At 43.6% G+C, this 23540-nt stretch overlaps 1 protein-coding gene and 1 pseudogene across 7 annotated transcripts in view; one reads left to right on the forward strand and one right to left on the reverse strand.

Moving 5' to 3' along the window:
- Positions 1–23540, reverse strand: part of Sipa1l1 (signal induced proliferation associated 1 like 1) — a 280919-nt gene that overhangs the window by 167431 nt on the left and 89948 nt on the right. For 5 of the 7 annotated variants that reach the window (XM_038335800.1, XM_038335804.1, XM_038335803.1 and 2 more), the window contains one exon: positions 23340–23408. The gene's annotated coding sequence lies outside the window, so the exon portion shown is untranslated. Of the gene's footprint in view, positions 1–9181; positions 9286–18368; positions 18408–23339; positions 23409–23540 lie in introns of those variants that run through there. The other 2 variants (XM_038335802.1, XM_038335801.1) reach the window with 2 other exon arrangements.
- LOC119818449 lies at positions 9017–9491 on the forward strand (annotated as a pseudogene).

Raw genomic sequence — 23540 nt, forward strand, 5'->3', positions numbered from 1 at the left:
TCCCCACAGAACAGAGGTGAGAAAAAAAAAACACATCTCTAAACAAAATCCATAAATACAGAAGATAAATTATACATTGACTCCTAGAAACCAAAATAACAGTAACTCAGTAAAACTATTTAGATAAATCTGACCAGTCATTGATGAAACAAAAAATATCAGAACTATGTGTGCACATTAAGAAGCCCATTGTCTCTCAACCTGTAAGTCTGGCCTAATCTATGGATTTAAAGATATGCTAACATGATTCAGAGGACAGAGCAAGTCCAGCTATTTTGTTTTTCAGGTACCTAAAAGAGCACCCTGATTTCAAGACTCAAAAACCATGGAGTGCCAAATTAGTGGCACTCACATATAATCCCAACACAGAAGAGGCTGGAACAGGAAGAGCTTGGGATTCAAACCAACCTGAGCTACAAGGAAATCCCATGTCATAAGGAGAGGGCTGAAAATGTAGCTAATTGGTGAACACTTACAGTTTCATTCCCAGCGGTGCAAAATCAAAAAAAGGCAAAACTCTTAGACCATAACACAGCATCGGTACCAAATGCTTGGACTCTACAGTGACTAGTTTGCTCACTCTTCGCACACTCATTCACATAGTCATTCACCAACATTTAGTGAGCAGAGTGTCTGAGGCTACTTACTGTTTATCCAGTACCCACGCTCCACTTCCTTTAGTTGCCAAGTGAACTATCAGCTCGTCCACAGGAAGCAAGACACATGACTTTGTAACAACCTGTTGGAGCTTCCCTTGAAGCTACATGAGTCAACACTTAAGCTCTGGCTGGTAAAAACAAGCTGTCTTAGGAAAGATGGCATAAAGGGAACAACTGCTCAGAGTCTATCCTTTGCTCCTTCCACCTTGGAATATACAGATGCTGTGGTAGCCTACGCCACACAATCCCCTAATGCTGATGTCAACATGAAAAGCAGCCTGGAGCCTGCGCACTATGCCTGCTGTAAGACCTCAGCACTGCCTCCCAAGGGGTCTTACAGCCATGCCTACTGTTCACAGAGAACAGGCTGAAGGATCAGTGCTTACTTGCCAGAAAGGAAATGTAATGTTTTTAAGAAGGACACAAGGCCTAAAGACCTCCTCTGCCCTAACTCTTGATCAATCACTTCAACACTTAAACACTGAGGATGGGGTATGCATGGGTATCCCCTCCCTGATTCTGGGAAAACTTAAGGCACTTAAGTGCACTTAAGGCACCTACTCCTTTCTACTTTGCAGCTCCAGAACACAGAAGGCAGCAAGAATCAAGTATTTGATGAACAACCTGGAGCAGTCTCCCAGTCAAAGATGAAGGCCACCACACCAAAGTGTGCCAGGCAGTATGCATGAGGTTCAGGCTCCTTCTGTGTAACAAGCACAGTGGAAAACGGACTCTTGAGATCCCAGCATCTTCTGTCCTTAAGGGCTGAGCGGGTCAAAGTGGACACTAGAAAACCATAGTCTTTCTCCTCTCCCTGCTCATCCACTTATTCATTATATACATGCTAATTATTATACACATGGGCACTACACACATGAGAACTGCCAAGGACCACTCTGACCAAGTGTAGTAATGCCAAGGCTGTACCAAAGCAAACAGCACTGACTTAATTACAGCACAGTGTGAAGAAAACATGCTTCCTGAGTCATAGCAAGCATAGCCTGGAGTGCTCTCATGGACTAGCTCATCAGACAGGTGAACCCTCTGCTTCTTCTCTGAGATGCACTAAACAGAGGTCAGAGAACACTCTAACAGCAAGCGCCAGCCCATGGGGCCAGTGGCAAGGAAGCAACCTGGTGAAAGACAGCACCACAGCAAAAGGACTGAGAGAGGAAGAGAGAAAGCTGGGGGCCCAGCAGACCTTCCCTTCCAGAGGACTTACCAGGCAGAAATTCTAGAGACCATACAGACGACAGTGCTGATCAACGGTGCCAGAGCCTGTGCACACGCCTGCTGCAGTGCAGGGGGCAGGGACCGCATTTACTGCAGGAGGCTCAGCAGGATCACTTCTATATGCACCTCTGCTCCCAAAGCATGATGGAACCTGTCACACCTCATATCAATTTTACTCTAAGTCTAGCTCGCCAATACCATTTTAACCAAGATCTGATTAGTGAAAAATAAATGTACATTAACATTTTTTACAAAAGGACAGAAATGAGCTGGGGGAAACCTCCCGAAGTTAAAATGTTTTTTTTAATTCCCTAAATCATTGGGTAAAGGGGTGCACACCTTTAATCCTGGCACTTTAGGAAGCAGAGGCAGGCAGGACTCTGTGATTTCTAGGCCAGCCAGGTCTACATAGAGAGACTGTCGAAAAAAAAAAGAAAGAAGGGGATTGGAATAGAAAAAAATCTAATTCCCTAAATAACATTAGTTCCCTCTAAATTTTGGAAAGATTGTTGGGCAGATTCATGGCTTAAAAATAAGTTTGTGTATGATGGCAGAGAGTCAACATTTCAAGTCTGGCTTCCCCTCTCCTTTTGTAATAGAAGTAAGATTTTATTTGGGCTGGCTACATGCCCACTCAAGCATTACATTTTGGATCCTCTCAAGTCAGGGATGGTCAAGGAATTTCAAGTAAATGGGCAAGACGTTCAGAGAGGCCCTTCCAGCCCCAGTCCTGGTCCTGGTTTTGCAGACATCCAGGCTGGAGCTCCAACTATGTCCTCACTCTAGGGATGCTGGCAGCCAGAGTCCCTCTCTAGACCTGGTAGAACCACCACCCCTAAACAGTTTCCCAACAGACATTTAATTTATACAACTCAAGCCCTGTGCAAATGGATACATGTTCCCGCTCGTCACACACAAGCTTCACTGCAGGTACTGAAGAAGAGTTAAAAGTGCTCAGGATGCTTGGCAACACAGAAGCAGCACTAGCACCTAGTTCCTGATTGGGTCTTTCTCTGTCACATATCCATGTATGAGTCTTAGCCTTTGAAATTACAGTATGCTTTAATGGTGTCTTCTGTAGGCAAGAAACAAGTGATCCAATCTGGAAGCCAGAGGGTAGGAGAGTGCCACGGATCCCTGGAGAGAGGCCAGATAGGCAGGGCACAGGGGAGAGGATGGTTAAACATCAACAGCATGCTAACACAAGCTAGTTACACAAGGCCTCTTCCTGGTTTACAAGCCAGGCAGAGGTTAGGTAAGGGTCAAGTTTGGGGTCGAGCGTGTAAACTTGGTTGCCACTATTTTATCTCACAATCAGAGATTTAAATGCGACAACATTCTTAGCTCCACTCCGTATCCCTGTATTAAAAGCTATGCCTACTTTAGAGCAACTCATCTGACATAGTAAAACATGGTTTTCATTTGTTTCTGCAGAAATACCCCTGTTCTATTGCTTACTCCCCCAAGAACCAAGCATCCCAACATTGCTTATGCCTGTAGCATCATAATTCCTAGAGATCATGAGCAGAACCAGACATTCACAGACTGAAGAAAAGGAAAGTCAGAAACACTCCACTTTAACTCAATGTACAGACTTGTCTAAGTATGAATAAAATCCAAGTGGATGCTAACAGAAACAATTCTATTTCCACTTCTATCTACACACACACACACACACACACACACACACACACACACACACCATTCCTCACAGTTTCCAAACTGCTGCACTCTAACAAGTCAGCCATCGAGGCCTCCTGCTGCGAGGAAGTCCTATCACACAGGAAGAGCAAAGCAACAGGGCAGCAAAGTGTTCCGCTGAGCTGTACCACACACCCAGATTCAAACTAAGATTCTCATCCCTGCACACCCAGACAGGGCTGTGTGCAGACTGCCCTTCCTGTCCTGCCAGCCCCAGGTCCTGAAGGACAAGTGAAGAATGTGGCCATCCCCAGCCTGCAACTGCTGGAAAATCAAAGCTAACCTACAGATGATCAAATAATTTGACAAAGAAGTGCATACTGTAGTTGTTAGTTTGATGCTTATAACTAAAAAGACTGAGTATTTAACTAGTAATTGCATGTCAAAGATAATGTAAAAAGCATTTAAAAAACAAATTGATATAAACACACAATTTCTGGGTAACAGAAGAGCTCCCAGCTCCTGCCTTGAAATTGCAGTGCCTCGAATGGCTACTTCAGCACCGAGTCTGTACTACACTGCCAAACACTGAGACACAAGTTTCTATACAGGGCCTGCGGTGCCCAGAGAAGGATAGCACAAGTCCCTCATCTGAGAATGGGGCAGAACTCCAGAGGCCCCAAGGTGACATACAATGGCTGTCCAGACTAGGAAGGTTCCCACCACAGGATTTGAAACCATGTACATGACCTATGAATTGTGAGAAGCCTCAGAAATGAACACAGCTAGCCATACATTCAGAAATTCTGGTGATGATGTGGAAAATAAGCGATGGGGCAGGTTACTAACCCAGAGTCCTGGAAAGCCAAATAAGGCCACAGAAGCAGAACGCCGGTCTCAGGATCCTCTCTAGCTATTACCAGTGCAATTGCTAGCTTCTTTGACATCCAGAGTTCTACATAAAAGCAATCCCCCAGTAGTCACCCATGACTTCAGCAGAAACAGAATCAAACTGTCCATTTATAAATCTGCACAAAGCACAAATGCTGCAAACAGTGAACTGGGAGGCATTTTCACTAAGAACCACGGCAACTGCATCCTAAAATACCACAGAGCATGATCCAAACGACCAGCTTCACACTCAAATGCTTTTCATAATCAACTGTTGTGTAAACAAAACTACTCACCAGTCTTTACACGATGCCTATCTAAAAGAAATATTTAGGCTTACGTGAAGAATATTTCAGGTTCCTATCTTCAATCCCAGCATATGAGAGGCTGAGGCAAGAGAATAGCTGTGAGCTCAAAGCTAGTCTGGACTACATATTGATTTCAAAGTCAGTCTGGATTACTGGATAAGACCCTATCCCAAAATTAATTATAATTAATTGTAATAGTCTTTAAATTTTGACCACTTTTAAGAGTTTTGCCTCCAAACACCATGGTATGTCCTTGGCCAACAACTCTAACAGTCGTTTGTTCTGTGCACACAGTGAAAACATCTTTTCTGTGCTCAGCCAACATTGTGTTCCTCAAAGGGAAAAATACCACACAAGTTGTCTGGGATGGTTCTGTGTTGGCTGCTGCCTGGAGATTCACAAAGAAAGATTGTATAAACATGAGCCTCCAGGCACAAATATCCGTCTGCACAGGACATTAGCACCATTCCTCAATTCCTGCAGGGTCCTACTCTCTTACAAGTATAAATCTCTGATTGCCATTAACTGGGAGAGAGGGAAAAGGATGCAGAGGAGGATCCATCTCTCCTAAACCCGAACAAGGATCCTCTCTATCACACCATCTGGAGGGGCTAAAAGGTTAACCCCATCAGGACTCTAAGTTGTTCCTATGGAAACAAGCAAATTCCTCTCTTCCTGAACCTAGTCCTATCTAAGTCTTCCTTTGGACTTGATCCCCTGGCACTGGATTAATGAGACTCACTTCAGCCAATGCCACTGAAGAGGTACTTTTGATGACGCACCTCAAGCACACATGGGACAAACTGGCAGAACAAATGCTCTCAGGATAATAAATCCTAAAACAGGCTTTCCTCCCCACCCTGGTCTGGTTCAAAATGAATAATCATTAAATCCAACACTTATCTTTCCCAGCTTTGACATACATAGTCACAATACACCTCAGCTATATTTTAATGCACAATTAATACTTAATATTTAATCTGATCTTTACAATTTCTTCTCTTATCAGAATTTAACTCAATTCAATGGCAGTAGATTTTCCAGAAGGTTCTGTGTGGTCTGGATTTTTTTCATGGAGGTTTGTTAGTTCATTTGTTGTGCTGGGTATCAAACCCACCCTTGTACATGGACAGTGTCTTAGGTGGGGTCTCTATTGCTATGATAAACACCAGAACAGGAGCGACTTGGGAGGAAAGGGTTTATTCCATTGTACACCTCTCAGGTCCCAGTATGTCACTCAAGAAGTAAGGGTAAGAACTGAAGGAGAAGCTGTGGCGGAGTGCTGCTTACTGATTTGCTCCTCATGGTTTTCTCAGCTTTTCTTACACAACTCTGGACCACCTGCACAGGGGTGGCACCGCCCACAATGGGCTGGGACCTCCCACATCAATCATTTATCAAGGAAACTCCTGAGAGGCTTTCCTATATGTGAACCTTATGCAGTGACATCTTCTCAATTGAGAGTCCCTTTTCCCAAGTGACTTGAGCTTGTCTCAAGTGACACAATCTAGCCAGCACACTAAGCCAGCATTCTACCATCAGTTATCAACTGGGAAATATTAGGTTAACCAGGTAAGGGCGAAGTGTCTAGAGTCAGACAATGTGACGGGAATCCCACACACTGACCTCTTTTATGACACTTGCTCCCCACTCATCAAGCCAGCCTCAGCGGATTATTGTCAACATGTCATGGGACAAACCATGTAAGGCACTTGGCACATGAAGGTGACTTGTGTTCCACAAATGTTCCTACAATTAGTCTTAAATAACAAAAGCATAGCAAACAATGGGAATGCAACTAATTACCATGTGCTATCTCTAAAGATAGTGCAGCATGGACAGCCACCTTCCATCTGTATGCTTTACTCTCATTTTCTATCATTTAAATGCCAAGTGAGTTACTCTTAATTACTTTATATTAGGCCTTCCTAGCTATCTGTTCTTATACCCTGCTGTGACTCTATTAATGTGGCCTCCTGAGATTGAATTCAAGAGACTAATGATCAACTACATAAAATTCCCTCCATACTAATTTTTAATGGCTTTCTACTGATAGACAATAACCTAAAATAAATTGGTTAATTTCTAGACCATGGAGCTGCTTCTACTAGGAATCCACTGAACTGTATTTGTTTTTCACCAGCTGTGAGGATAATAATATTCCATGACTTTTAAAGGTCCTTAGAGAATGAGGGGCTCGTCCATACACTCTCCTTTCTAGATCTCCCCGTGTTCTCAAATCCTCGTTTTAGCTTAGACAAAGGGGGTTAGAAAGACAACAATCAACTCACGGCACAGATGTGACTCAACTAAATATTTAAGTATCAGAAGCCAAGCCGCTCTTAATGTGCCGAGGTGAGGAAAGGACAAAGGACGCAGCAATCCAGACAGACTTCTGCACAAGTCAGATGAGAATGGGCATTCTCAAATGGTCTTCCAACAGCTCTCTTAAACTGCCCCGTGAACAAGAAGACAAGACTGGAATCCTACCATGGAATTTCACGAGAGTGGCAACTTCACCCATGGTTCATTTCTTGTACAATGCCAATCGACCCAGCCAAGATAATTTATTTATTTTGGTCTAAGTGAAACAACTCTGCACAGATTGCCTAGTATTTCAGGATCTCTACAACTTAGCCCAAACACAATTCCAAATTTTGCATTTATAATTACACTAGGTTTTGATTCTAGGGCAAGATGAAAGAGCCACACACTGTCCATTCTCTCCCCCAGGGGCAGCCATAACCATAATACAACTCACAAGGCACCTTCTTCTTTCTCTTTCCCCCTAGATGGGGTTTCTCTGTTTAACAGTCCTGGAACTTGCTCTGTAGACCAGGCTGGCCTTGAACTCACAGAAATCTGCCTACCTCTGCCTCCTGAGAGCTGGGATTAAACGTGTGCGCCACCACTGCTTGTGAGGCAGCTTTTGGGGGGCTCTGCAAAACACTGCAATGGCTCAGCAGACACAAAGACTAAAAGTGAAGGGACCACCACAGAAGCAGGGGCCCCATTTTGCCCCGTAGACACTCGAAGTTATGACATAAGGCCTGACCCAGACAGGAGGCCAGAGAGAGCAATCCAAACCCTCCGAGCTCTAGCTAGGGGAAGCTAAGGAAGGAATCTCCATGGACCATTGTCTTTCTTTTATTTTCTCCCTTCCCTTCCCAGGATGAAGCACTCTCACAGTGTGGCAGGCAGGAGCAATCAGGGTTACTTACAGCTCTGAGAAACAGGAACCTTCTGATACCTCACAGGAGCAAACCACGGCTGGCTTTCTTCCTTGTCCTCCCCTTCCTTGAGCAGTCACAAGAAACAACCAGTCCCATTTTAAAGCTCCATACTGGAGGCTGGGAAAGAGACCAGGGAAGCCCCTAGTCAACTGACTGTCCTGGAGATTACCACTGTAGACTGAAAAACGTCCCTCCCTATAGGCTCACAGATTTGAACACTTGGCCCCCACCTGGCATCACTTCTTTGGAATGTTGTGGAACCTTGCCTCACTGGAGCAAGTGGGTAACTGAGGAAGGTGGGCCCTGAGGTTATAGAGCCAAGGCCTACTTTCTGTCTACGTTGTGCAGCCTGTTCCCCAGGTGAGGGTGGGAGACTCTGCAGTGCCCCAAGCCTTCTGCACCACAGGACGCTGCATCCTCTCAAAGAGCCCTTCCTGTCCTGACATTGCTTTACATAGGCATTTTGTCAGAGTGACAACAACAAAAGTCAGATTCAAAGGCAATTCAAGAGAAAAACTACCTTCTCAACAAACAGCCAAGCAGTCCTCAGACACTGACTAAGGAAAAAGGAACCTTGATCTTATGTCAGCATTAAAACCGAAGTAAATCATTATTTATACCAAGTTGTAAGCTGTAAAACTGTAAATGTTCCCGAAGAAAACATAAAGGCAAAATTTCATAACCTTGCAATAATAACCCAAAGAATTTTCTGGACATTTATCCCCAAAACAAGTCTTAAAAAAGGGGGGAGGGGGTAACAAATCATACTTCTTCAAACTTCCTCTCTCAAAAACAAAAAGGTACTATTAAGAATATGCAAAAATATAACTGGGTGTGACTGTACTGTACTTTTATAATATAAACATGACTTTAATCCCAGCATTTGGGAGGCAGGGGTAGGTGGTTCTCTGTAAATTCAAGGTAAGCCTGGTCTACAGTGAGTTCCATGACAGCCAGAGCTACATAGTGAGACCCTGTTTCAAAAAACCAAAGCCCACCCAACCCCCTAAAAAAGAGTATGTAGCTCTCTTTTCCTCAGGCTGCCAGGAAGATGGCAGACATTCAGACCAAACGAGCTCACCAAAAGCAGCCCACAATCTTTCAAAACAAGAAGCATGATCTGCTTGGAGAAACTGGCAAGGAAAAACCCCCTCGGTACTACAAAAACATCAGTCTAGGCTTCAAGACACCTAAGGAGGCCATCGAGGGCACCTACATTGACAAGAAATGACCGTTCACTGGCAACGTCTCCATCCGAGGTCGGATCCTGTCCGGTGTCATGACCAAGATGAAGATGCAGAGGACCATTGTCATCCGCCGGGACTACCTTCATTACATCCGAAAGTACAATTGCTTTGAGAAACGCCACAAGAGCATGTCTGTGCACGTGTCCCCGCTTCAGGGATGCACAGATCGGCGACACTGTCGCTGTGGGAGAGGGCAGGCCCCTAGGCAGGACTGTGCGTTTCAGTGTGCTCAAGGTCACTAAGGCTGCTGGTGCCAAGAAACAGTTTCAGAAGTTCTGAGAGCACTTTGGCCAGCTCCCTAGAACAAATAAAGTTATTTTCTGGCTCACAAAAAAAAAAAAAGAGTATGAAAAAATAAATTAAACACTAGAAAAAAAATATGCAAATCATATACAATAAAGCACTCAGGACTTGTTTTTAAAAGTCCTCTGGTGAGCCAGCCCCAGCGAAAGGTGGCACGAGAACGCCAACCCTACATTCTTGTCCTATGACCTCCACATGTTAGCTGTGACACACAGGACACCTTCCCCACCAAACACAGCATACATGCCCATGTACACATGCACAAACACCATAGATAAAAAAAATTTTAAAGAAGTTTTCTGAAAACTCAACAAGAAATGTAACAAATTAATCATAAACTGGGCAAAGGAAATACAATGACACACTTTACAGCAAAGGACATATACAAACAGCAAGCAGACTGTGAAGCAAACTGTCCACCCATCAGCCCTCGGGGAACTAAGACATCATTACATGTCCACTAACACAGCTAAATGGCAACACTCTGGTGAGGCCACATGCCAATGAGGATGCCGAGTGGCTGGAGCTCATGCACGCTGTGATGTGAATGAATATGCACAATGGTGCGGCCACTCTGGAAAACAAGGTGTGTGTGCAAGGTCCTGAAGTGTTAAATGCAGGTAAAAATGGTACACATACCTATTTCCAAACTATGCGGGAAGAAGAGAGAGGAGAATCACTTCAGTCAAAAAGATGAGGCCAACCTGAGCAATATATAAGAATTCATCTTCAATAATAAACTGTATACCAACGGTATAGTCTGATAATCCCACTTCTGGGCAATTATCCAATAGAAATGAAGAAGTATAGCTCTATAGAAAGACTTATGCACAAATGTTCATAATAAACTGATTTGTTAAACTCAAAAACTGCAACACCCCAAATGCCCCTCAGTGGGCTGCTGGATGAGCACCCCTCAGCACATGACAATGGGGATCCAACAGTGGGAGAAGCCAGCAACCTCACCACTCAGGGGACTCTCAGGCGTTAAGAACAAAAGAAAGCTGCTTCTCACACTGATCCACACAATGAACCCTCCTAAAGGGAAAGTACAGGGAAGAAAATGGGATCAGCAGTGGCTGCTGCGGGACAGGAAATGGACACCCACAGACTTGGAGCCGGGGAGGGTCAAAGACTATTCCACAATCACACATGTAATTCACGGACTATGCATCAAAGAAAAAGAACAACTATATTTCATGTTCATTTTTTTGAAACCAACATGAAACATATCAAATGAACTGATACAAACACTGTACTGTGTTTTGCCACTGAAACCAATTCTAGGTTAATGGAAAATGTACTAACAAAGCGTTCCTGGAGCAAGGTAACTTATGAAATACTTTAACAGGTATCTTCAGATCATTTCTCTACAAAGCCAGCTGCTCGCCCACAAAATCCGGCTGCTGAATAACAAGCATCCGACTGTCAACAGGCTCCACAGTAGCCATGGACCCGGCTCTGGCCTTGGACTGACGCTACAAGCAGGAACCCACATGCAGGGGCTCAGAGACATCCAGCACTGTTCACTAGAAGTCATCCACCTGTGTCCCCCACGGACTTTATACAACTCCCCGTCCTCAACATGGAGCCACACGGATGCCCAAGCTCACCATGCTATCTCCAAGGTGGAACAGAAACCAATTCCCATTCTACATTGGGAGTTGGCTTCTAAAACTGGTTCCTAAAACAGCTCTCTGCAGTCTGCCAAAATATTATTCGCCTACCACTTCTATAAAGTACCAATTACTGAATTATCTTTTTTACTTTTTCAGGCAAAACCAGTAACGACCAGTAAAAGGGTGGCACAGGAACTGTCTCAGCTTGCCTTCAGTCTGTTCTGTGGCCTTTTCAAGTGCATCACACATATACACCATGCACCTGCAGGAAATAGCCACAGATGTGTTACTATGCAAAGCATTTTTAATAAAATTTTTATTGTAATGGAGAAGCTATAAGTAACCTAATTTTTCTCCCATTGTTCTCTCTCCCAAAAGTTTCCAATACCAAAACCTACAGACCATGAGGATGCTCCTAGCTTCCTCTTCTAACACGGCTATTGGGCTCCTTTTTAATTCTCTGAGGAAAATCTACCTTTTGAAGTGACCACTTTCACGTTTCCAGTGCTCCCACCAAGAACAAGATCAGGGAGGCAGGACACACTAAGCTTCCCCATAACACTATTCTCACAAATTCTATGGCAATAGTTTAGTCACAAACATTAGGAATGGCTGCTTCTTAGTGAGGACCTGGCTTAAGAACTGCACAGAGACATGTGAGTAGTTAACAGTCCCGCCTGGACTAGAACAAGGCAAGCCGAACTACACCACTCTCCAAAGAGGCCCCTCTCCAGGCCTACTGGATGCAGGGCTGGGGCTTTTTAGAGTCTGGTCCTTAAAGGTTGTGTCTTCCTCCCATCCTAACAGTAAAATCAGTAAAAAGATAAGAAGGAAAAATTAGAAAGCAAACTACTTTACCACAGGTCTATATGTCTAAGCTAACTGGATGTCCTTTTTCAATAAATAAATAGATAAATAAATATTAATTTTTTTAAAAAAAGAGGAGGAGGGGAAAGACTTAGTGGGGAGGGAAAGGAGGTACGTGCAGGTGCCTGCAGAGCCAGAGGTGTTGGTCCCTGGAGTGTGAGCTGTCCCACATGTGACTGAACTCAGATCCTCTGCAGGGTAACTGCTGAGCTGCCTCTCCAGGCCCAGCACTGGATTTTCTTAGGCAGAACTCACTCCCTGGTTAACTCCATGCTTCATATAAGCTTACCCTGGGAGAAGGCTCAGCCCTGCCAAATTTTTACAGCTCATTTGTGTTTGCATTATCAACTTTATGCTCACTCCACGGTCCTCCTTTGTAGTTTTAATTAAAACTAGTTAACATACTCTTCAAATCTGTATAGGGAGCTGTGTGGGTGGCATATCACAGTGGGCAAATGCAACCGGGGAATCAGAGTCCTTCTGCACTGGACGGGACAGTCCCACACACTTGCCAGGGAGTGTGCTCCACCTGCAACCCCTGTCTTCGGGCACAGGCTGAGGAGGTGCCATTTTAATATTAAAAAAGTCATCTCCTGGCCCATGACAATTTGACTTCCATGACACAAAGCACGGCCTGAATTCAGAAGACCTGTCCTTTCTGCTGATCTCTGCCAGGCCTTTGGCTATTGGCGATGCGCATGTGGGCAGCAGAGCAGTGCGCTGGGCTAAGCCCTCAAGAGCCACGCTTCATTGCCCTTGGTCTGTGCTGAGGTGGAGGCGCACCTGTGTTAGTCCAGGTCCTCTTGTTTCCCACTACAGCTGGAAGCTTATCCAAATCATTCTGGAAACCAGCTCTGATAGGATTTCTGTTCTCAAGCTTCTTCCCCTCCCCTCACTCTCGCTGCAGAGCCGTCTCCCCAGCGCTGTCAAAGTCTTCTTTAGGAAGCTCCCGCAATTACCCCATCTCTATGACAGACTACCACCAGGTGACAACTCCTGCCATCTTCTCTCCATACCTACCTTGCTATAAGAAGCCCGGAAGTTAACAAGAACAGAAAGAACAGGAAAATGTGAATCAGAAAACTGGGGACACACAAGTCATTTGGGGACGTCTACTTCTACAGTGCACATATTTCTACTTCACTCCATTTCTCTTGGTTATTATGACCATCAATAACCACTATAAATGTCCAATAAGAATTTGGTAAAAAGAAAAAACTTTACTTTTAAATTTAGAAATATCTAATATATACATTATAAGTTATAATACCTTTATAATACAGATCAAAAATAATGTTTTGTATGTACATTTAATTTTAAAAAGTAATTTTCTTTACATATTTAATTACAAATTACAAAGGCTAAAAGAATAATTTGTTTGTTTTTATTCTTGTTGTTTTGATTAGCCATTCTAAGCTCAATCTTCTACAACAATCAAATTCAAAGGCCTCTTTTTAAAGTTTTCAACCACCCATTAGTGTAACAAAGACACTGATGTCATTATAAAAGTAATACCCATTTAAATTAAAGTGGCAATTAGAACATTTAAAATAGGTGCCACAGTCAGGTATAGCCCATGCCTTTAATCACAACATTCAAGCCTTGAATCCCTGCACTCAAAGGCAAAGGCTGGTGAATCTCAGTAATTCAGAGCCAGCTTGGTCCGCATAGTAAGTTCCAGGCCAAGTGGGGCTACACAGAGAGACCCTGACTCAAATAAATAACAAAAACAAAAATAAAATAAGTACAACATATGATCTGAAAGCTGTTTTGAAGAACCGGGATCACAACATGCACATAAGTTGTATGTTATGTACTTTAGCATCACAAAGCATGTACCTTTCTGTATCATTTAATGTTCTTCAAACATCAAAAACTGATGCTTCTCAGCATGACTGACATTCCCCTACATGTATAGGTGACAAATTAGCTATTCTGTACTATTAATATAGATGCGATGAAATTTTTATTCTAAGAGGTGATAAACAGGGCCAAAGAGACAGCTCTGCAGTCAAGAGCACTGGCTGCTCTTCCAGAGGACCTGGGTTCATTTCCCAGCACCCACATGGCAGCTTACAACTGTTCTTAACTCCAGTTCCTGGGGATCTATCAGCCTCTTCTGGCCTTCATGTGCATTGCATGAACTTGGTGCACAGACATATATGCAGGCAAACATTTACACACTTAAATCATCTTTAAAGTGACAAACATTGTTGAATGTAATCTTAAGGAAGTAGGAAGGAGAGAAGGAATGAAGGAAGGAGAGAGGGAGGGGCAGGTATAAAATGAAAGAAAAGGATGTTTTTAAAGTTTTTGGACATACCCAGATTATTCTTTACACAGTGCATGTAAAAAATGCACTTCAACAAATGAATATGGATAGTTCATTGTGAGAATGAAAGGTTCTGCTTAGGCAGAGGCCATAACCAGGACCTCGGGTGTATCTTGTACATTTCTTTAGATGTCAGGATGCTGCACACTCATGCACTCAGCTTTTATCTGAAAGGCCAAGCTTATCCATGAGTAAGTCCTCTGGAAACACCATCAGACCTTCCAGCTTCCTCTCCCATGAGCAAGACATACAAACGCAGACTGGAAGAAGCAAGCTGACAACCTTTACCAATGTCTATTTGCCATAAAATGTTCATACAACATGACTGAACACATCTTAATGGAATTTTTGGAGAACTTATTTGATGAGGTTTTTTTATATTTAGCATATTTCTGTGGAAAAATAACACTAATTTAAAGCAAATTATATATCATTTTAATAACATAACAAATATAAATATCACTGACAAAAACAGGCTGTTAACAAACAAAATTTATCCTTAGTCAACACTCAACTCACCCAGTTGACCCAAAGGCCACGCACCTGGCATTCTACATGTTTGGGGTGTCGTGAATGACATGGCGCCTTCACAAAGAGTAGCTCTACTGCTGGGCACGCTGCAATGGTGTTCCCAGTCTAAAAGGCATCTATTAACATTTGGTGTGCATGTAAACTTTGGCATAGGCACTCCCAGAACTTAAAGACACATATTAGTGTTTAACACAGACTGATTGCAAGCCATCTCCAACCAGCAAATCCTGGCTAGTCTCCTTTACTCAGTCTCTAAGACTGAACTCCAGGCTTGGTCTCCACCCTCCTCTCTTTTCTATTTGAATTTAGTCATCTGAAGACCTGATCAATTACCAAAACTTCAAACGGCACCCATGTGGCCAAAAACAATCTAGCATATTTGTTATTTACTAGAACACACATTCCCTGAGTCTAGACATGCTCCATTCAGCAGAGCAGTGATCACCACCATACGCAGCCATGCGGGCAAACGGCTGTGCTGACCCTGGTCCCTGGGTCCTAATTCCATTCTATAGCTATGGAATAGCAATGTTGCTTCCTGTGTACTTCCTTGGTATGCCCCACCTCCTCACTTTCAAATGTGAGTTCTGGAGGGTGGGTACTTGCTTTATTGACAGTTCCATCTCCAGACCCCAAAGCAGTCTCTGGCAAGTAGTAAGGCCTTAATTCACACTGTGGAATGGAAGAGAAAACTCCTAAAATGTCCATGTCTCCGAGAAGTTTAGCACATTTAATTAGAGATTAAGAATCATGTTCCAACCCCTTCTAAACTAAACAATATCCACAGCTTGAGAGCAAGCAGACCACTACTCCACAGCACAGACTACCACTGCCTCACATCATAGATGCAGACCACAATGTCTAGAAAGTTCCTACCGCTGACGCAAGATCGTAAGATTCAGAGCTCTGATACAAATCCTCAAAGACCACAAGCAGCACACCAAGCAGCTACCCACCTGGCCTCCACTCCTTTTGCTGTGTACAAAATGGTGTTTGTACATTAATTTATTTATAGTTTGTCCGCGAGCGTGTCCACGAGCGTGTGTGTGTGTACACGCACAGGTGTGTAGGGGCCATGGTGGGCATGTGGAGGTCAAAGTAAAATGTGCAGCAGTCAGTTCTGTCTTGTGGGTCTCAGAGTCAGACAGGCTTAGCAGCAAGCTTCTCTATTGTACAAGTGAGCCATCTCCCCAGCCCACAAGATTCTCAAAAGCAGCTGAACAACTGAATTAATGTGTTTTCTTCTGGGTTGTATAAGAATACACAGCAAAAGACTTCCTGTAACATCCTCATATGTTACACAACCATATGAAAACTCAACTAGTTTGAAAGCTGCTGACGTACCAGTGTTTCATGGCAAAAAGAAACATGAAGTCAATTTGCTCCATTGTCAAACCCCAAATTCACTAAGAAAGCTTTTTGCTGTGGACCTCATAAACTCATCACTGGCCCGTAATCTGGCACATAGCATCGGGTTTGAAACTTTTGATACTTCTACTCAAAAGTTTTCCATAAAATTCAGCAACATCAGCCTCACCTAGAAGCTCTAAAGTCAACATCCACCCAGATGAAGAAGCATCATCCCAGGAGCTATCAAGTGCCAGCCTTATTTGGTTGTGAGAAAGGGTCATCTGTGCCAAGGATGACCTGGAGCCACGAATAAATAAATGTCACAGCAGCTGGCCATGGTCAGTCTAAAGGCTCTGCTGTCTACGCATGTCCTAACACCTCTTGCCTGAGCCCCAATGGCAAACTGAAAGGGTCTTCCAGGAACCATTGCCCTACTGAGCGAGGCAGGGTAACTCAGGTCCTTGAACCTGTCTTAAATGCAAGACATGGGGAGAGGAAAGGGGAAGTAAGGAGAAGGTAAGGGAAAGGAGCTGGCAGGAGGGGCACTTCTTTGTCTTGGAATTGTTATGTGGCCTAGCCTGCCTCTGGCTTGATCCTCCTGCACAACTGGATGCTAAAATCACAGGTGCGCATGACCATGGCCAGCTGAAATACACAGCTTTGGCTGTGCGAGCTCTCTGGGAGGGAGACAGGTAGGAGGACTTGACAGAAAACCAAAGAAAAATAACACAAGAAAATGGAGATAGTATTTATACTCACAGTTTGTGCAAAGCTTGTGTGCAGACTGAACCCACCCTACACCCAAGAAACAACCAGGTGCAACAGGCTGGCTTTGGTTTATGTGGCTGGACAAGGTTCTGGGAAGTAACTCTGCAGACCTGAGGGAAGGGACAGTCCTGAGAAAGGTGGAGGTGATAGGCAGGATTTTCCAGAACATTTCAGAATCAGCAAGTGCACTGCTGTGAGAGAATGCTCTTGTACACTGTAAAGATTTGTCACTCCTATTGGTTTAATAAAACACTGATTGGGAGGCAGAGGTAGGCGGATCTCTGTGAGTTCAAGACCAGCCTGGTCTACAGAGCAAGTTCCAGAACAGCCAAAGCTACACGGTGAAACCCTGTCTTGAAAAACAAAAACAAAGCAAAATAAAAAATAAAAAACACTGACTGGCCAGTAGCCAGGCTAGTCGGGGCTTCCAGACTAAGAGAATTCTGGGAAGAAAGAAGGCAGAGATGCAGTCTCCAGCCAGACGCAAAGGAAGCAAGATGAGAATGCCTTACTGAGAAAAGGTACCAAGGCACGTGGCTAAACACAGTTAAGAATCATGGATTATTTTAAGTTGTAAGAAGTAGTTAGTAATAAGTCTGAGCAATAGGCCAAACAGTTTATAATTGACATAAGCCATTGTGTGTTTATTTGGGACTGAACAGCTGTGGGACCTGGCAGGACAGAAACTTCCATCTACAGTGCACAAGGCTTACTAAAGGGAACTGACCAAGAGAGAGAAGATGTAAGGATAGGACACTTAGCTTCATGAAAAGAGGAACAGCTACAGATTAAAAGAGAGAGCTGGGTTCATCTAAAATGAATCAGCAGTCCTGCACGAAAACACGACTCACAAAGACACTGGTTCTGAGAAATGCGAAGCTGGAAGTTCCCATGGTGGAACTTTACCCTTTGTCCTCTAGGCTAACACTCATTTCATATTTCTTAATCCTCCATGTGTGCACTGCAGAAGACTTGGGAGCTTTCTATGTACACACTGCAGCAACACCTTCACTGTTCATACCATTTGGGTGGGGGTTTTGTTTTGTTTTGTTTTTTCAAGACAGGGTTTCTCTATATACCCATCCTGACTGTACTGAAACTTGCTTTGTAGACCAGGCTAGCTTTATACTAAGATTCACCTGCCTCTGCCTCCCCAGTACTGGAATTAAAGGCATGCGCTACCAGCAGCCAACCAGCCAGCTTGGGTGCTTGTTTTTAAAAGGTTTGAGCTTCCCAAGCAGAAACCATACCTTTCATTATTTTTGCATGCCCTCAGACCTAGAATAGCACTCGTTGTGAAAGTCACCCTACAAATATCACAGATGCATTTACAGAGAATAGAAACTGATTACAGGAGATTCCCTGTAACACACAAAGCACACCTACCTACTCCAGTATTACTCATCTGTCATACATGCCAGGCACTGTTTTCAGCACTTCCCATATACTAACCTTCAGAGTCCCCAGAACAATCCATCAGGCACATACTGCTTGCATAATCATTGTCAATTTTGCAGATGACGTACATGGTGTTAAGCAACTCGCCAAAGTCAGAAAGCTGGTGAAGGCAAGATCTCCACCCATAGAGTGAGGTGTCAGTTATACATGAAGCCTCATGGACACATACCCACCCTTCGCACCCACCCCACTCAGCATTCTATGACGCCTTTGAAAATGAAAGGGCCAGGTTTCAGTGCTTCAGTTCTCCGCCTGTGGCAGCTATCACACACTTGCTGAAAGTCTAACACAATGCAAACCACAACTCACTTTCTTAAAATCACAAACACACACACACACACACACACACACACACACACACACAAACCACAGGATTTCACTATGCTCCTAGATTAGATTTGGGTTTTGCATGCTGTTTTTACAGAAAGTGCATCAATCTGCTCTCTGCATTAAACATGACATTATCAAGTACACACAAACAAAGGAGTCTCAAAAATCTCATCAAACAAAAAGCAAATGATTAATGCAGCCTAACTCCTTATTCAACCTTATTCAACAGTGTACAGGAAGCTAAGATAATACTGCTTGATTCAAATAACCTGACAGTTACACAAACAAGAATGGTCAACACTCACTTGGTCAATGCAGCATACCCTGGGGTACATTTTGTAAGTACCTACATGCATACAACCTTGGCTCAAAGAATCGACCCCAACAGAAATTAATGCTGGCCTAAGGAGAGACACTGAAATAGCAATGAATGAGAATTTGTCCCCAAAAGTAGAGAAAATGTTCCTATAGATAATACAATAAAAGATAAGACTGTTGTCAAAATATGGGGTCTAGAACTATGGCATAGTGGTAGAGTGCTTAGCATGTATGGAACCCTGACTCTACTCCCCAGCACAGAGAGCTAAAACACAAACACACACACACACACACACACACACACACACACACAAACACACTCTGAATAACCGAATAAAAATAAGGCTACTAAATTTGATTACTATGAACAATTTAAAATAATTTGCTATAAACTAACTGGTCGGAGACCAGAGAAATGACTCTCAGTGTTCAAAAGCACTTGTAACTCTTGCAGAGAACCCGAACTCAGTTCCCAGTACCCAATTAGATGGCTCACACCATCTACAACTCTAATTCCAGGGGATCCAAGGACTAGCCTCCAATCCACATAGACGAAAAGACACACACACAAACACACAAACACACACACACACACACACACACAATTAAATGAAATAAATCCTTAAAAAAAAAGAAAGAAAAAAGCCAACATGCCTGAGACTATAAATACCCATGTTTGTCAAAAGTCGTGATGAACACTAAGCAAAACAAACACCATTACTGGGGAAAAAAAGTATTTAATTTAGTTAATGATAAACACAAATATCTAGTTAAGGCACCATCTGCAGGGTTAAATACATAAAATGTAAAATAACCCTGCTAAGAGGACATAATTAGAACAGTGAATTTTATTACCTCTGCCTTCAACCAAGTTTTACTAAGCTATTGTTTATCCCGGCAAATGAGGAGCGGCCTGGGAACTGTCCCAGTTTCTCTGAGAGTTATCAACTGAAGCTAATGTTTCCTGAGAGAGGATTGTGCTTTGATTGGTCCTGAGCTGCCCAGCACTCTAGCCATTCGCTAAGATACTGCTCAGAGGGCAGTGGCAGCATGTGCAATGCCAGCTCTGAGATGTCACCAGAGTATCCATGCTGCTGTCACTGTACTTACCTGCATGATCTCCCCCGCAAAGGTAAAAATGAGTTTCACCTTGAAGTCTAATGGACCAGCACGGAATCAAAGGGAAGCTAGCTCTGGTAGCTGCCCTGGTTTCCTCCTGTCCGGTATTGTTGTTTGTCTTCCAATACCCAAGTAGCATGGGAAGGACCTTGGACATCCATTCTTGTTCTCACATGTGGGGTTCCCCCTTCTCCCCTAAAGCACCTCAGAATCAACTAGATGAAGTATTATCTGTTTATCAGTACTTCTGGAGACACCAAAAAGCACCTCAGAAATGACTGGCTGGAGAACCCTGGTCCCCACAATAACCTGTCGGCTACTGCAACATGGGCAGAAAACGCAAATGCTAGGAGGCCCAGACACCACTAATGGAGCTACAACCAAAGAGTAACACTCTGCCCATGACAGAGCTGATAAAAAAACACTTCACATTAGACAAGGCTAAATAATGCCATCAATTTGATGCTTCAAATTCAACAACCACCACCACCCCAGCAGTGGCTCATTGAGTAGTCCACCAAACCACATGCTGGGACTACAAGCATGCAACACCTTGCCCCATTCCACTTCAACTTCCTAAAACAGGACTCAGTTCTCAGTTCTTCCAGGTCAGCTAAGGAGAACAAGCGTGCATAAATAAGGCATCTCTCTATCTGATGCCGCACATGCACACCGCGTCCTCCGTCCCGTGCTGTCTTCCTACCACTGGCTTCATTACAACAGAAAGCCCAGTTCCCAAAAGGTCACTCAGTTTCCAATAGAATGCTGTTTTAGTAAGGGAGCCACCACCTCTCTCCCTGCCCTCGCAAAAAAGAAAGGAAAGAAGGAGGGAGGGAGGAGGGAGGGAGGGAGGGAGGGAGGGAGGGAGGGAGGGAGGGAGGGAGGGAGGGACGGGGGGGAGAGAGAGAGAGAGAGACAGAGAGAGAGAGAGAGAGAGAGAGAGAGAGAGAGAGAGAGAGAGAGAGAGAGAGAGAGAGAGAGAGAGAGAGATTGCAACCTAATACATCTTTAACCTAATTATCAGAAAGGGACCAAACTCACAGAATAGTTCAAATCCTCACTTACTTTCAAAATGCCATGCCTCTTACTGGACTGAGTGTTGACAATAAAGCATGTGTTAAATGTCAGTTCGGGTCATCAGCCATAAAGCCCAAACCATGATGTTCCCAGAATGAAGCACTGTAAAATGTCTACAGGCCAAGAGGGTGTCAGAGGAAAACAATATATTCAGGACAAGGAAATAGGCTTCCCAAGACACAAAATTAGTAGCCATGAACAAAAAACATATCCTATTAAAAACTGTGTCATCAAATGACACTGTTAAAGAGAGAGGCAGACACCCACACTCCCACACAGGCACACGCATCCACTACACAGGAACCACTGGAAGAGACGGATGTAAAACCTCAATCTCAAGAGAAGAGAATGTGTATCCGTGACATTTCAGGGACCCACAACTTCAGTCATGCAATGTCTGAAAGCCTGTGCCAGGGCGACAGAAGAGATGCTGGCCACTCTAAGGCTGGAAGCGGACAAGAGCAGACAGCCTAGATGACATGAGAAGGCAGGAAATGACGCTGAGATGCAGGCTGGCACCATCAGAGCTGTCTTTAAAAGAGTGCACTTTACAGACAGCCAGTCCGTCTCCACTGAGAAGAAACCTGCTGAGGATGGCAGTTCAGATGTCCTATTCAGTGGGTTTCAAAAGAGCCTACTCAACCCTAACACTGGTAGCAACATTTCTTATTCAAATTTACTTAATTCTCCAAACCAAGAAATATAAGGTTGTTTGGATGAAAGAGTCATAACACTTCTTAGGCATTCTGTTTTGTCTAAAAATTACTCTTCTACAATAATAGGCTAACACTGTAAGGATACAAAGTAATAGAAAATGTCAAAGTTGCCAATAATTATTAAAGTTGTTCAGTCAGAATTTCTTAGCTGTGATTTTACATAATTACACATTTGATTCTGTCTAGACATGCTTCTGAGTTGGATTCATAACACATACCACCCCACCTCACCAGTGCTGGCAGACCAGAATATAATACACGGCTGTTCACTCTAGTATTTAGGACATGTGACTGGTAGAGCTGTCAACAACCTACAACAATAAAATGGGGGTGTCCAATCCAGAGTCACACATACGCTAGAAGCTCTGTACCTCTAAAGTACTGCCCTGCCCTGCACTGCATCACACCCACTGCAGGTGCTCGTGATGAGCCTCTCAATGTGCTTCCAGTCCTCACGCTGCCTGCATCCCGGAGTCCCTGGCTGTGGGACCACACAAAGCATAAGCTGCTGTTTTACAGAGCAGTAGAAGTACCAAAACTGTCTCGGAGGACTGCTGGAAGCTGTTTAGACTGAACTGCCATTTAGAAAATGATACCACGTGTAATTTCTTTCCCTTAAGCAGTAAGAAAAGGAACACATGATTTCTAAGTACCATCAACACAGCAGTAAATGAAGTTTTGAGCAGAGTAGCTAAGATGTTGAGCCAACAGGTAATGATATTACAGACAGAAAAAACTCAAGAAAACCAAAAGTTACTTTAGGATAAAACTGGGGTGGCATCCTACTATTTTAAAGAAGAGGGGAGGCATTATTAACACTGGGCAGGATGGAGGGGGAGCAACAAAATAAAAACAATTGGACAAAGTAGTTTAGGTGTTCTAAAGGCAAACAGATGTGAGTTCAAATTCTGCCTCAGTAACTTACAAGTTGTGTGAGTTGCAGGAAACCATCGCCTTATCAATCCAAAGGAATCTCATTTAGAAAAGTCTAGACACACGTTAAATGATAATAATCACCATGGATATTACTGTCACCATAAAATTTCTCAACGAAAGTTTGGAACTATTCAAACCTTTAACATTCAAGAAGCAAATGTAATAATAATCAGACCAATTAGAAGTATAACAACACTGGAAATCTAGAGAATCTTAAATTTTAAACAAGCAGCCAGTTCTTTGCTTTTCCTAACCAAGTACTCTAAGGACTGAGCTTAGAATACTTGGATCAGCTGTAACTGCACTCACTCCCTTCATCACAGAAGGACACAGGCAAATACAGCCAAAGAACAAACCAAACAACTTCCAGGTACAGCTCCAGAGGCCCCCACAGCCCTCATACCTGGAAATCAGCTTCTAGCAGTTTCGCTACAGCAGTTTTCTGCATAGGCTGCAACCATCTGAAAAGTACCTGTGCAGAAGAAAAACAGAGTTAGCATCAGGAGCGAAAGGGGAGAGGGCAGTGTGTCTTCCCCTCTGACAGTAATCAGGCAGGATCTAGCAAGCCTTCTGTGAGTCTTGTATTATATTAGCATGGGAACAA

Source organism: Arvicola amphibius, chromosome 7 (assembly GCF_903992535.2).
Source record: "Arvicola amphibius chromosome 7, mArvAmp1.2, whole genome shotgun sequence".
NCBI classification, from domain to species: domain Eukaryota; kingdom Metazoa; phylum Chordata; class Mammalia; order Rodentia; family Cricetidae; genus Arvicola; species Arvicola amphibius.